The sequence below is a fragment of the Rissa tridactyla genome, chromosome 3 (genome assembly GCF_028500815.1).
Source record: "Rissa tridactyla isolate bRisTri1 chromosome 3, bRisTri1.patW.cur.20221130, whole genome shotgun sequence".
Taxonomy (NCBI): domain Eukaryota; kingdom Metazoa; phylum Chordata; class Aves; order Charadriiformes; family Laridae; genus Rissa; species Rissa tridactyla.
In genome coordinates, this window is record NC_071468.1 from 38,759,250 (window position 1) to 38,771,887 (window position 12,638).

Here is a 12,638-nt window from a genome sequence, read left to right on the forward strand (position 1 = left end):
TAAGCTTGTAAAAGAAGCTGCTTCTAGGGCCATGGCTTTTCTATCTCAGAACAGGTCATTCTAGAGAAGGAGCTGCATGCGCTTGGATATTTTTCTCTTTGGGAGTATTCATGACTGAATGAAAGCTTGAGAAAAGAATGACAAATGTTGACAGTGTGAAAGTGGCAGTTCGAGTGAGTCCTTTCAGTCAGGCTAGTAATTGTTTACTCGGAGTATTTTGTACTTGAACTACAATATAAATATAGTCAAAGAGGAAAGGTGGGGGAAGTTCTAGCAATATTTTTTTAAATTCACATAGTAGAGAAATGCAGTGAATAGCTCAGAAAATGAGGTAAAAGGTCAGACTTTCAAACCCGGAAAAGAAAATTGATGTCAAATCTGAATGTATGTTTTGTGTAGGGCACAAGAGTATTTATAAAATGCTCCTGATTTCTGATCAACTAGAATTGACTGATGAAATGCTAATGAAGATCACTTAATAGGATTTGAACATGTTTCTGTCATTTATACTAGAGTATATTTTTTGGTCTGAAAATTAATGGAATCAAATGAAAACGTATTAGCTAGTCTTATTAATTTGTAGTCATTTTTAACCTCTTAATTTTATAACCAGCTCAGCTGATTTTTCTTCATTTGGCAATGCTTTGGAGGAAAAAAGAAAGCAGTAGTAATAATAAGAAAATTGGCATGTGATTTAATAACTTCCTAAAGGTTTGTAATAGTCTAGTAATTTTTTTACCTTAATGGAGTTTTATTCCAATTACATGTTAAAATGTTTTCCTCCCCGCCCCCCCCCCCCCCTTTTTTTTTTCCAGTTACCTAGATCACTGGACAGTACTTGTGTGCTGACCAGTTTCCCCAGGGAGCAGTTTAAGAAGAACAGGAGTGTAAGCATAACGTATAACAAGGAAATGGGATTTCAGAAAGTTGAAGAACGTAGAAGGAAATCGAAGCAAAAGCAGGCACTGGGGATTTTTTTGGTAGAGCCTGAGAGAAGGAAAAGAAGCTAGCTAACAGCATTAAGACGGCAACTCAAGGAATTTATAACGAAGTGGAGAAAATAGATTTTCCTTTGGGTTTTTCTTGTGTAGGCTCGCTACAAGTATGTGAAGGGTAGAGGGGAAAAGATCACTTCAACAAGGGTGAGAGGGATCCAGCGCATGGGCAGTGCTGCTTAACAGTGAGGTTGAATTGGGAAGGAGACTTGCCTTTTAAAAGATTAAAATGGCTTGGACATGAGTGGCTGAGCAGGCTAGGAGTCTTTAATAGAGACTTGCAGGTGCTTGCACATGTATTTGAGAGGATGTTAATGTTCGTGGTGCCAGAGAAGAGCAGGAAAGAGGGATGACGCACCGCTGTGGTGGATGCGTGCAGAAAGCTCTAGGGGCATAGAGCAGCAGTTCTCTTGTGAGCAAGATGAGAATTTCCCGGGAGCTACTTGGTACAGTTCATCACTAAACACAACAATTCTGAAGGTTTGCTGTAGGAAATTGAATTGCTCGAGGGGTGTGTGTTTTTCTCGCCCTAAAGAAAAACTAGACTTTCTCAAGAGTGTTGTCCTGCATCTGCTTTGATCTAATGTCAGACGGCTAAAAGCTGAAGCTAAATTGTGCATCTGTATCTTTGGGGCCGTAACCCCAGAGAAATGCCACTGGAAGGTTAACTACCTTGGAGTAGACTCTCACCTTTCAGAAAGAACAAAAGTAGGTGTAATGACACATTTTATTTCCAGGAAACACATTTGCGAAGTTATTAGTGAAGGGAGAATGACTTTTAATCAGATTAAGGGCTGTTGTTAGAAGGGAATTTGTCAAGAAAATAGACGTTTCAGTAGAAATGGTTCGTGAGTTACTTCAGAGATTTAACACAAACACTCATAAGACTTTTTTTTTCTTCAAATGTTTATAAGCCAAGGCTGATGAAAGTATTAATTCCAGGTTATAACATGAAGGAGAATTAGAGCAAATCCATTTTACTTTTGATAGCTGTTTAGTGCTTAAAGCATTGACTGATTCACATGGACTTAGTTTATTTGCCTTAATATTTGTACATGCCCAGTGTGCAAATAAGGCCACAGATAACCAAGTGGTTTAATCAGAACTTCCTCTCATGGAAGACTATTCTCAGGGTTGTCAGCGCAATAAACTTATTTGCTGCAATGTCATCAGTTCCCATGTAACTGGTCATAAATAGCTTAGCTGTTGATTTCTGGTGGGGAAAAAAGAAGCTACAGGCAGAGGCCAGTTGGTAGCTTCTCGTGAGTTGTTAGGCAGTGCTTGTAACCTGTTAGTCTAGGCCACCCTGAAAATACTATGAAGTAATAGAATTTCAAGTAATAAGATAGCATTTGTTTCTTATTTTGTTTGTACTTTTGTCTTCTGTGCAAAATTTGCAGGTTTCCATTCCAGGAATGCTTTTTTCACCAAAGTAGTCAAGGTAATGAGTCTCTTTGATATGCTTGGAGATAAATGTACTGTGGCTCCTTTTGAATTAAAGCTGTTCCTAAAATAAAATGCATTTTCCAAAGCACTGTGCTGTGTGGATGACCAATATGTGAGGTAGAGGGAAAAATGCAAGTTACGGTTACCGATGTGTCTGTTTGTTTAGGTCACTTGCTCCTTGGCTGTGGTTCAAGAGCAGGCTTATCCCACGGCAGTCATTGGTGTGGTGTGCATTGCTGTTGATCTTGATTTAAATCCAGACTAAAACATGAATTATTATCGAGTGACTTGTAATTTTAATAGAGAGAGAAGGATGCGGGAAGTTAGTGCGTGATTTTTTTTATCAGCTCCCAGCAGCACAAGCATATATGGCACAGGAAAACCTTTATTGGTCTTGTAGTGGCTTCAGCAGGATCCAACAGTTGCACAGGCCAGCTAAGATTTTATTCAAAGAACCAACTAAAAGCAGTTTTACCTAATACACAGTTGTAGACTGGTCGGTTCATTTATCTCCTCTTATTAACATTAATATAAGAGTAATGCAAGTGACTGGCATTTATCCGTTTACTGGTTTGAAGCACTATCTAGATTTTGTCTACATTTCCATCATTGTGAAACTCAGTATTACTTTCAAGTGTGTTTGCAAATGTTAATTTCTAATTTAGTGGGGGCACTCCTACCAGACAGCAGCGTTTGTGTATGCGTTTGCTGGCTCATCTATGAAGAGGATGCACTTGATCCTTTGTTTAGAGTGGTCTTTCATCATCTTGGTCAAGGATTCTGGAGAACACCTGTCAAGGCTATAATGCTACTCTGCTAACGTATGGTCAGACTGGCTCAGGGAAGAGCTAGTTGATGATCAGATAGGGTGCAAACAGGTGCCTGGTGCCCCTTGTGTGTGAAGAGCTCTTCAAAGCCACCCAGAATCTGGAAAAGAACAAGCGTTACCAAGTGAGATTAGCACAAAGTGTCATTTATTGCCAAGATCGTTCCAGGTTGTGCTTTCAAAGTCTCAGTGAATCAGCAAAAAAGAGAAACTGTGAGTATATGGAGCAACTTAGCACTACAAGCCGTAGTGGATCCTATAAAATAATGTTGAAAACAAAATTGATGCAGTACAACTAGATTTGCAGATAAGTCCTACAATGATAATTTGCCACAGGTGTAACTAGTTGATCCCTAACATGAGAACCAAAAATGTTCATTTTTAGTAAACCTTTTCTTAAGAGCTGTTGCAAACACTGATCTTCCTTTATGTACCATAAAGTGAGCTGCTCCTTATTGTCTGTTATGTTCCCTAGCTTCGCTCTTGCACAGGGTATTCATGAGAAAGTCTTTCCAGCACCTCAGTAGAGAAAACTAATGCTTTCTTCTTTATAGTGTACAGAAGCTTTATAGTGCCGTACCTCTCCTATATGGTAGGAGCAATGTTTTTAGCCTTGCAGTACAGCTTCTGTAGCTGATGGATGCTCCCACTCCATCAGTATCCTTCTGTGCTTGCAGTCCAGTGGATTCTAGCACATCTGTAAGCAGGAAGCTTTGCTCTAGCGCAGTAGTGCCTTCTGCCTACAGAAGTACCACCCTGGTCACTGAAGGCTGCTTGCAATTTACTCCTGTGTTACTTCCCTTAAGAAAGAGCGCTTTGTTTTCCCTAACTAGCCTCCCCAGCTCTGTACCAGCAGAAATGATGCAAGGATGCCATTTGTAAGCATGTTTCTGTGTCCCTTTGACATCGTCATCCACTGTGTGCCCTTGTGATAAACACGACAGTGAAAACTCCTTCCTTCCCATCTTGGTTGCCGTATCAATGCGTAAATAAAAAAAACAACCCTATTTGAAGCAGAGTTATGCCTATTTTATAGAGGTCTTGGATAGAGAAAAAAAATAAATGCTGGTTGAACCACCCTACCCAGCTATCAAAAATTAATTAAAAATTCACACTTGAATTTTCTACAATGCTCTTTAGATGCTTAATAACTTAAAACTTAAGTAAAATGACTCATTGAGACATATGATGGCATCTACCTGGAAAGCAATGAGGATTATGCACATGAGGGTAGGTGAGGAGGAAATGCTGGAGAAGAAACAGCATTGTGATGAAACAGTAAGGATCTGATAAATAACTGCAAGAATTAAGCTTATGTACGGGTTTGGGATCAAGGGAAGTTTTGATCTGTGTAATCTGGGATGAAACTCCATTAAGTTTGTGGCTTTTTTCCAAATATGTTTTACCTTCTAATTACTTCTTGTCTTTACAGATCACTTTCAACGTGCTGGAAATCTATAATGACCAGGTAATGAGGTCGCTTTGCTTCCGTATTAACAAATCTTAGTTTTCTGTGTACATTGATTTCTTTTTTGCTCGTTGTAATTTGAAAATCATCCTTTATGCTCTCTTAACGTGACCCTTCTGGGCATGTTGGCTGAAGTGTGTGGGTGCTGCCTGGACCTAAGAGCATCGTTTTGCTGCTTGAGCCACCCGGCTGCTCTGCCATACCCCTGGCCAAGCTGTTTCATTCCTTGTGGTGCGTTTCTTCTTTCTCCTTTCTGTGCTTTCCTCCTTTTTGAAGAAAAAAGGGGGCCGCACTCAAATGGTTGCGGTCAGTGGCTCAATGTCCATGTGGAAACCAGTGTCGAGTGGTGTTCCTCAGGGGTCAGTACGGGGACCAGTGCTGTTTAACATCTTTGTCACTGACATGGACAGTGGGATTGAGTGCAGCCTCAGCAACTTTGCTGTTGACATCAAGCTGTGTGGAGCGCTGAACACGCTGAAGGGAAGGGATGCCATCCAGAGGGACCTGGACAGGCTTGAGAGGTGGGCCCGTGCAAACCTCATGGAATTCAGCCAGGCCAAGTGCCAGGTCCTGCACCTGGGTCATGGCAATCCCAGGCACAAATACAGGCTGGTGGAGAGTGGCTTGAGAGCAGCCCTGAGGAGAAGGACTTGGGGGTGTTGGTGGATGAGAAGCTCAACGTGAACTGACAATGCATACTTGCAGCCCAGAAAGCCAACCGCATCCTGGGCTGCATCAAAAGAAGCATGGCCAGCAGGTCAAGGGAGGTGATTCTGCCCCTCTACTCCGCTCTGGTGAGACCCCACCTGCAGTACTGCGTCCAGCTCTGGAGTCCTCAGCACAAGAAGGACATGGATCTGTTGGAACGGGTCCACTGGAGGGCCATGAAGATGATCTGAGGGCTGGAGCACCTCTCCTATGAAGACAGGCTGAGAGAGTTGGGGTTCAGCCTGGAGAAGAGAAGGGTCCGGGGAGACCTTATAGGAGCCTTCCAGTACCTGAAGGGGGCTTACAGGAAAGGTGGGGAGGGACTCTTTATCAGGGAGTGTAGCGATATGACGAGGGGTAACAGTTTCAAACTGAAAGAGTGGAGATTTAGGTTGGATATTAGGAAGAAATTCTTTGCTGTGAGGGTGGTGAGGCACTGGAACAGGTTGCCCAGAGAGGTTGTGGATGCCCCATCCCTGGAAGTGTTCAAGGCCAGGCTGGATGAGGCTTTGAGTAGCCTGGTCTAGTGGGAGGTGTCCCTGCCGACGACAGGAGGGTTGGCAGAGTCACCTCCCTTGACTTGCTGGCCATGCTTCTTTTGATGCAGCCCAAGATGTGGTTGGCTTTCTGGGCTGTGAGTGCGCATTGTTGGCTCATGTTGAGCTTCTCGTTCACCAACACCCGCAAGTCCTTCTCCTCAGGGCTGTTCTCAAGCCATTCTCCTCCCAGCCTGTATTTGTGCCTGTCAACAGCAAAGTTGCTGAGGCTGCACTCAATCCCACTGTCCGTGTCGCTGACAAAGATGTTAAACAGCACTGGTCCCAGTACCTACCCCTGAGGAACTCCACTCGACGCTGCCCACCACTTGGACATCGATCTGTTGACCACTCAAAGAGTTGCAGTCCATCTGTCAAATCCACGTCCCTCTACTTTAGAGACAAGGATGTCATGCAGGACAGTGTCAGGTGCTTTGTGCATAAGTCCAGGTAGATGATGTCAGTTGCTCTTCCCTTATCCACCAATGCTGTAGCACCGTCATAGAAGGCCACCACGTCTGTCAGGCACGACTTGCCCTTAATGAAACCTTTATTAAGATGTGAGCTTTCAATGTAGATTAAATTTACCTGGAAAGCGGAACTTGCTGGGAATGAGTTTCTAAACGTGGTAAAGACCAAATAAGCACCCTGTTCTCAATTGAAGTCAATCTTAATTTATGTTCTATCCTTACTAACTGTAACAATATTTTTTTTTGTTGTTATTTTAGTAACGAATTTTGGCTATAAGTCTCTTTCCCTAGGTAACAGACTTACTATCTAAAACCAGGAAGCCTGGTGGGCTCAAGGTTAGAGAAGGGCAGCAGTGGGGTTTTTATGTGGACAGTTTGAAGCCGATGCTTTGTGGTAATTACGCACAGACCAAGAGGTTAATGGAACAAGGGAATAAGATGAGAACAACAGCTACAGCTACCATGAATGCCACAAGCAGTTGGTCTCAAATGGTCATCACAATCCAGTTCAACCTCCCCCCTTTAAATTTGCTTTTGAAATTTATGCTTATACTGTTCCCATATTTTCACTTTCTTTTCCCTTAGTGCTCTGGCTGAGGTTGCTACAGCAAAGAAAGGGGCTTGATCCTGAGGAACCTCCTGCAGTCTGCTCTGGGGAGAAACAGCAGGACCATCATGGTAAATTGATTCTTGCATTTATAACCCACTTTCCCTGCTGAAATGGAATTGCATGGCTCTAACGTTGGTGCAAGCGGGCGTAGGTTAAAAGTTAAGGTTGCTTTCTGTGCAACACAGAGGTGAGGACCCTTCCGCTGCTCAAAAGATTCTCAACGCTACTAAATACATTACTAAAATGGAGACCATTTCTGTTTTCAGACCAGAAACGTGGCTGACACAAAATCTCTCTCTCGCTTTCTACGTTAGAGATTGAAACCCCACTTCTTTTGCAAGAGTTTTCTGCATATTTGGAAAAATTTACCTAGATAGAGATAAATGCAGCTATAAAACTCAGAAGCACCTGTTTTATATAAACGCCGTGTTCTTTACATAAAGCGAGGCAGTATTATGAAACAGCTATTTGTATTTCCTGAATTCTGAGATTACTGTTGGTCCTGTGCACCAGATGTTGCATTCCTAAATAAGATGAAACCCCCACAGGGTCCTCTTTGTCTCGGGTGAATTAACTGTATACTCCAGCACCTTTGAAGAGGTATTTTTTCTTAAAGCAAGTACTATCAAATGAAAGATGGAAGAATACAACTAGAAAACGTGCACATGTGAAAATGTTGACTGTAAATGCTGACAGTCTTCAAACAGCTTACCTGAGTTTCTTCAAATGCTAACTTTCTTACTGTTCTGAACAAATTTAAGGACAGATTCTTCAACTGTTACTTGTACCAATACCATCGACGTGGTTTTGAGTTTTTTTTTACGTTGGTGCTAGCGTAAGGCAGAGTTACCAGGATTTGAGCACCTTCAGTATTCACTTTGACAAAAACCACCTCTGTCTTCTCATCTGTCTGTCTCTCTTTCTCCTAAATTGCTAACCTGCTAAAAAGAGTTAGTTTATAGCCAGATTGCTAAGACACTAGGATTCTTCTTTTATGTTTAAGGACTTTATGGTCATCTTTTCCATGTTAATCCCTATCTCATTTTTGGTAGGGTTTAAAACTAATTTTAAAAACCTCCTTCAAAATCCAATGGCAGGTAATACGTTTGATACGCTCACAGACTGCAGCCGAGACTCCAGCAGACCTCTGTTACGAAGGAACTCTGTCAACCTGACGATACGCTGAAAGGCACACTTTCATAGTTTTTCCCGCTCTGGTCTCGGTGCCAATTGCGGTCAGGTGCTGGGCAAAATGAGAAGAGATACCAGCTCAAAGTGACTGACAGCTGAGGAGGAAGGAAAGGGTGAATGTGCCAATAAGGGAGGGCAGCATATTAAGAGCTTATTCTGTATTCTTATTAACGCACGGCGTATATTTTGACAGCTAAGTTATGTGACGGAGGTAGCTCTTTTTCCTGAGAATTCTGGGTCTCTCTCGTGTGCGTGGCTTAATTCAGCTTCTTTCCTTCCCTTTCTCTCCCGGCAATGCAGCACAGAGTTGAAACGTAGAGCGTACAGATGACCCCTGCTGCCAGGCGTTGGTTGTCTCTGCTTCCCGATGCCGGATCCCAGCGACAGTGCCACACAGAGCTATTCCTTCCTGCCCAGGAGCAGTTTGCTTCCCGGCCACTTCCCCAGTCCCTCGTCTCCTTCTGCAAGAGAAGGTTCCCTCTCTCCTCCTGGCCTTTCTGGGGCTCAGAACTGAAAACGGCCCTCTTTGCAGTCCTTCCAGACAGGCTTTCGCTGGGACTCCAGCACTAATTATTCCTTCTTATTCCAGCTCCCCTGAAAAGAGCTCAGGCACTTAGATGTCTGCTGTCCCAACGCGATTCATGGCTCAGTGACCGCGTGGCTGCAGCTGCCTGGCTACGAGGAGATACCAGGAGCAGAAGATTTATCGTTTCCCGCACCAGTTCAGTCCTGCAAAGAGCTGAATTGCTTTCATGTGCTGACGAATGCAGACCAAGCAGCTCCCCATGCCTGAGCCAGCTCTGTGCAGGGGCAGCTGGCGTTGTCTCTGCAGGGCATTTGCCTGCCTACCTGGCGTACCCGCAGTTAGAGTGGATGAGGTCTGGTTTTGAAGTTTCCCATCCCACGTTGCCCCACATATGAGAGGCACAGCAGCTATGGCTACGTTGCTGCACGTTAGGCTTAGCTGGAGAAGAGAAGGATTTTCCTGGGCTGGCAGGGTCCAAACCAAACCAGGCTGTGATTGCTGGTAGCGGTACAAGAGAGGGCAGCAGATACTTCCACCCGAGGAGCGAAGTGGCCGCGAGACTCTTTCACCTGTCAAGTTCCAGAGCTACCTGAGATATTTCTGAACAGGGAAAAGAAGAAAAGAAGAAGGAAGAAAAAAAAATCATGTTTGACAGGAAATCTTGTTTGCTGGGATTGTCTGGGTAACAGGTGCTTTTTTGTCTTTTATATATTTTCATATTTAAAAGGACAAAAATGATCAGGACCAAAGCCGTGATAAAGGCAAGTCCTGGTGAGAAGCTGCTGAGGGAACTGAAGGCTGAAAACACCAAAGTGTTGTCCAGACTGGCTGGGCTCGGGAGCGCAGAGCGATAGATAGAGGATACTTTTAAGATCATCAAGTCCAACCGATAACCTAGCACTGCCAAGTTACCACTAAACCAGGTTTGTCAGCGTGACATCTACCCGCCTTTTAAAGACCTCCATGGATGGCGATTCCACCACTTCCTTGTGCAGTCGGTTCCAATGCTTGATAACCCTTTGGGTGAAGAAATTCTTCCCAATATCCAATCTAAACCTCCCCTGGTGCAACTTGAGGCCCTGTCCTCGTGTCCTGTCACTTGTTACTTAGGAGAAGAGACCGACCCCCACCTCGCTCCAACCTCCATTCAGGTAGCTGCAGAGAACAAGAAGGGCTCCCCTCAGCCTCCTCTTCTCCAGGCTAAACAACCCCAGTTCCCTCAGCCGCTCCTCATGAGACTTGGTCTCCAGGTGTGGCCTCACGAGTGCCGAATGCAGGGGGACGATCACGTCCCTAGTCCTGCTGGCCACACTAGTTCTGATACAAGCCAGGATGCTCTTGGCCACCTGGGCACGCTGCTGGCTCTTATTCAGCTGGCTGTCTACCAATACCGCCAGGTCGTTTTCCACCAGGCAACTTTGCAGCCACCCTTCCCCAAGCCTGTAGCGCTGCATGGGGTGGTTGTGACCCAAGTGCAGGACCTGGCACTTGGCCTTGTTGAACCTCATACCGTTGGCTTTGGCCCGTCGATCCAGCCTGTCCAGGTGCCCTCTGTAGAGCCTTCCTACCCTCAAGCAGATCAACACTCGCACCCAGCTTGGTGTCGTCTGGAAACTTACTGAGGGTGCACTCGATCCCCTCGTCCAGGTTGTTGACGAAGATATTTCCAGCAGACATCTGGTAAGTTGAGTCCCCCGTGAGAACAACTGGTAGTGATTGTGAGACTTCCCCCAGCTGCTTATGGAATATTTTGTCTGCCTCTTCATCCTGGTTGGGTGGTCTGTAACAGAGTCCCACCTTGATATCTGCCTTGTTCATCTTCCCCCTGATTCTTACTCGTATACATTCAACCCTGTCATCATCATCATTAAGCTCATGACAGCCCAAACATTCCTTAACACACAGGGACGCTCCACTGCCTCTCCCTCCTGGCTTATCCCTTCTGAAGAGTTTATAGCCATCCGATGGAGCACTCCAGTCGTGCGTATCATCCCACCGTGTTGCTGTGGTGGCCGCTATGTCAGAGTTTTCCTGCTGCACAATGGCTGCCAGCTCCTCCTGTTTGTTGCCCATGCTGCATGCGTTGGTGTAGAGGCACTTCAGTTGTGCTACTGATCCCACCACCTTTTGGGGGGCGGTGGGAAAACCCCAGCTTCTACCTGACCATTCCCAGGTGCTTCCATGATTTCTAACCCATCAATATCCCTTGTGTCTTTGCTACCGCATGGCACTCCATCCCCTCCCTCCCCTGCGATGGCAGACCAAAGCACCTCACTAGCATGCTGTCCCACAAATATTGATGTGCCGCCCCCAGGCTTGTCTCTGGTGAGCCTGGTTTTATCCCTTTCCCCCTTCAAATGTAGCTCAAAGCTCTTTCAATGAGCCCTGCCAACTCCTGTGCAAAACTCTTTTTGCCCCTTTGAGACCGCTGTACCCTGTGTGTCGCCTGCTGGCCTGGTGTCATGTAAACCAAACCATGACCAAAATACCCAAAGTCCTCCTGGAGATGCCACACTCAGAGTGTCTTCCTATTTCTGCCCCCATTATACCCTGCAGCTGGAGGGGTAGAGGAGAACACAACTTGTGCTCCTGGCCCCTTAACCAAGGCCCTGAGGGTTTTCCTGACTGTCTTGTTTTCATTTTGTAGTTATAAAAATGATTACTGAAATAAAAGATGCTGCCGAAAGCACCGAGTCGTGTCAAAGCAGCTCAGACTTGTGTCATTGCAGAGTCCTTGACAGGGAGAACCAAAGATTTTCACTTTAAAACCAGTCACAAGATAAACATCCCACAACGTGGGGAGATGTGCTCTTTGTTCTTTTTTTTTTTTTTTTTTTTTTTCCTGAATTAATACTGCTTTTAATTTTTGGGCATGCTTCTGGAAGCAACCAATGTTAACACAATGTACTTAGCCAGACAGAAGCATTTCAGGAGGATGCTGTGGTGTGTAGGAGCCAAGGAGTGCACGACAGGCTGCTCTGGGAAGGAAGGGGTCTGCTGGTGACTTAATAAATCATTCAAGGCACAGCTTCACTGAAAGGCCATACGCTGCCCCCCTCCCAGTTGCTCCTTGCAGACCATTTCTTTGTTTCAACATGGGAAACTGCCAAATGAAGGAGGTGGGAAATTTGCAATGTGCATAGAATAGAACGTAATCAGGCTTCTGTTAATTTTGTGCCTTCTACCTAGGAAGCTGTCGGATACAGTTTTAGAGAACTAATGGTGACAAGGCTTTGCTGGTGTGGTATTGCTTGACTTGTGTGGTGGAGAGAAGCCTTAAATTGGCAGGAGAGAGTCACCAACAAGCCGGGCCTGTTGCACGTGTTGCAAATGCATTTGCAGTTGGGCTTGTCAGGTTGCTCTTTGTCAAAGTATGTTTCAGAATGAGATACGCAAAAGCCGCCTGGACACGGTCCTGGGCAGCCTGCTGTAGGTGACCCTGCCTGAGCAGGGGGGCTGGACCAGAGGACCTCCAGTGATTCTGGAAGGCCTTTCTCTTCATTGTGATGCTGGGATTCTGGAATCCGTGCTGGGATTCTGGAATTCGTGCTGGGAGAGGCGAGCGGTGTGGTGTGCTGGGAGTGCCTTGCTCACCACTGTCTCCCTGTGCTGGGAAGGCTGCGTGTATGTTCTGTCCTGAGACACTCAGCGCCTACGTCTGTCTGTCCAGGTGCACCGAGCAAGGTAAAAAAGAGCGTAAGGTCAGAAGTGCCTTTGGGAACTGCTGCGAGCTTCGCCACGGTAGACGGGGACTGCAACTCTTGAACGGAAGTATAGTCGTGTTGGGGAATAACCGCAGGAGGTAGCTGGGTAAAGTGGCTCCAGCGTCAAGTTCTGATCTGTGTTGGTTTTGTTTGTTTTT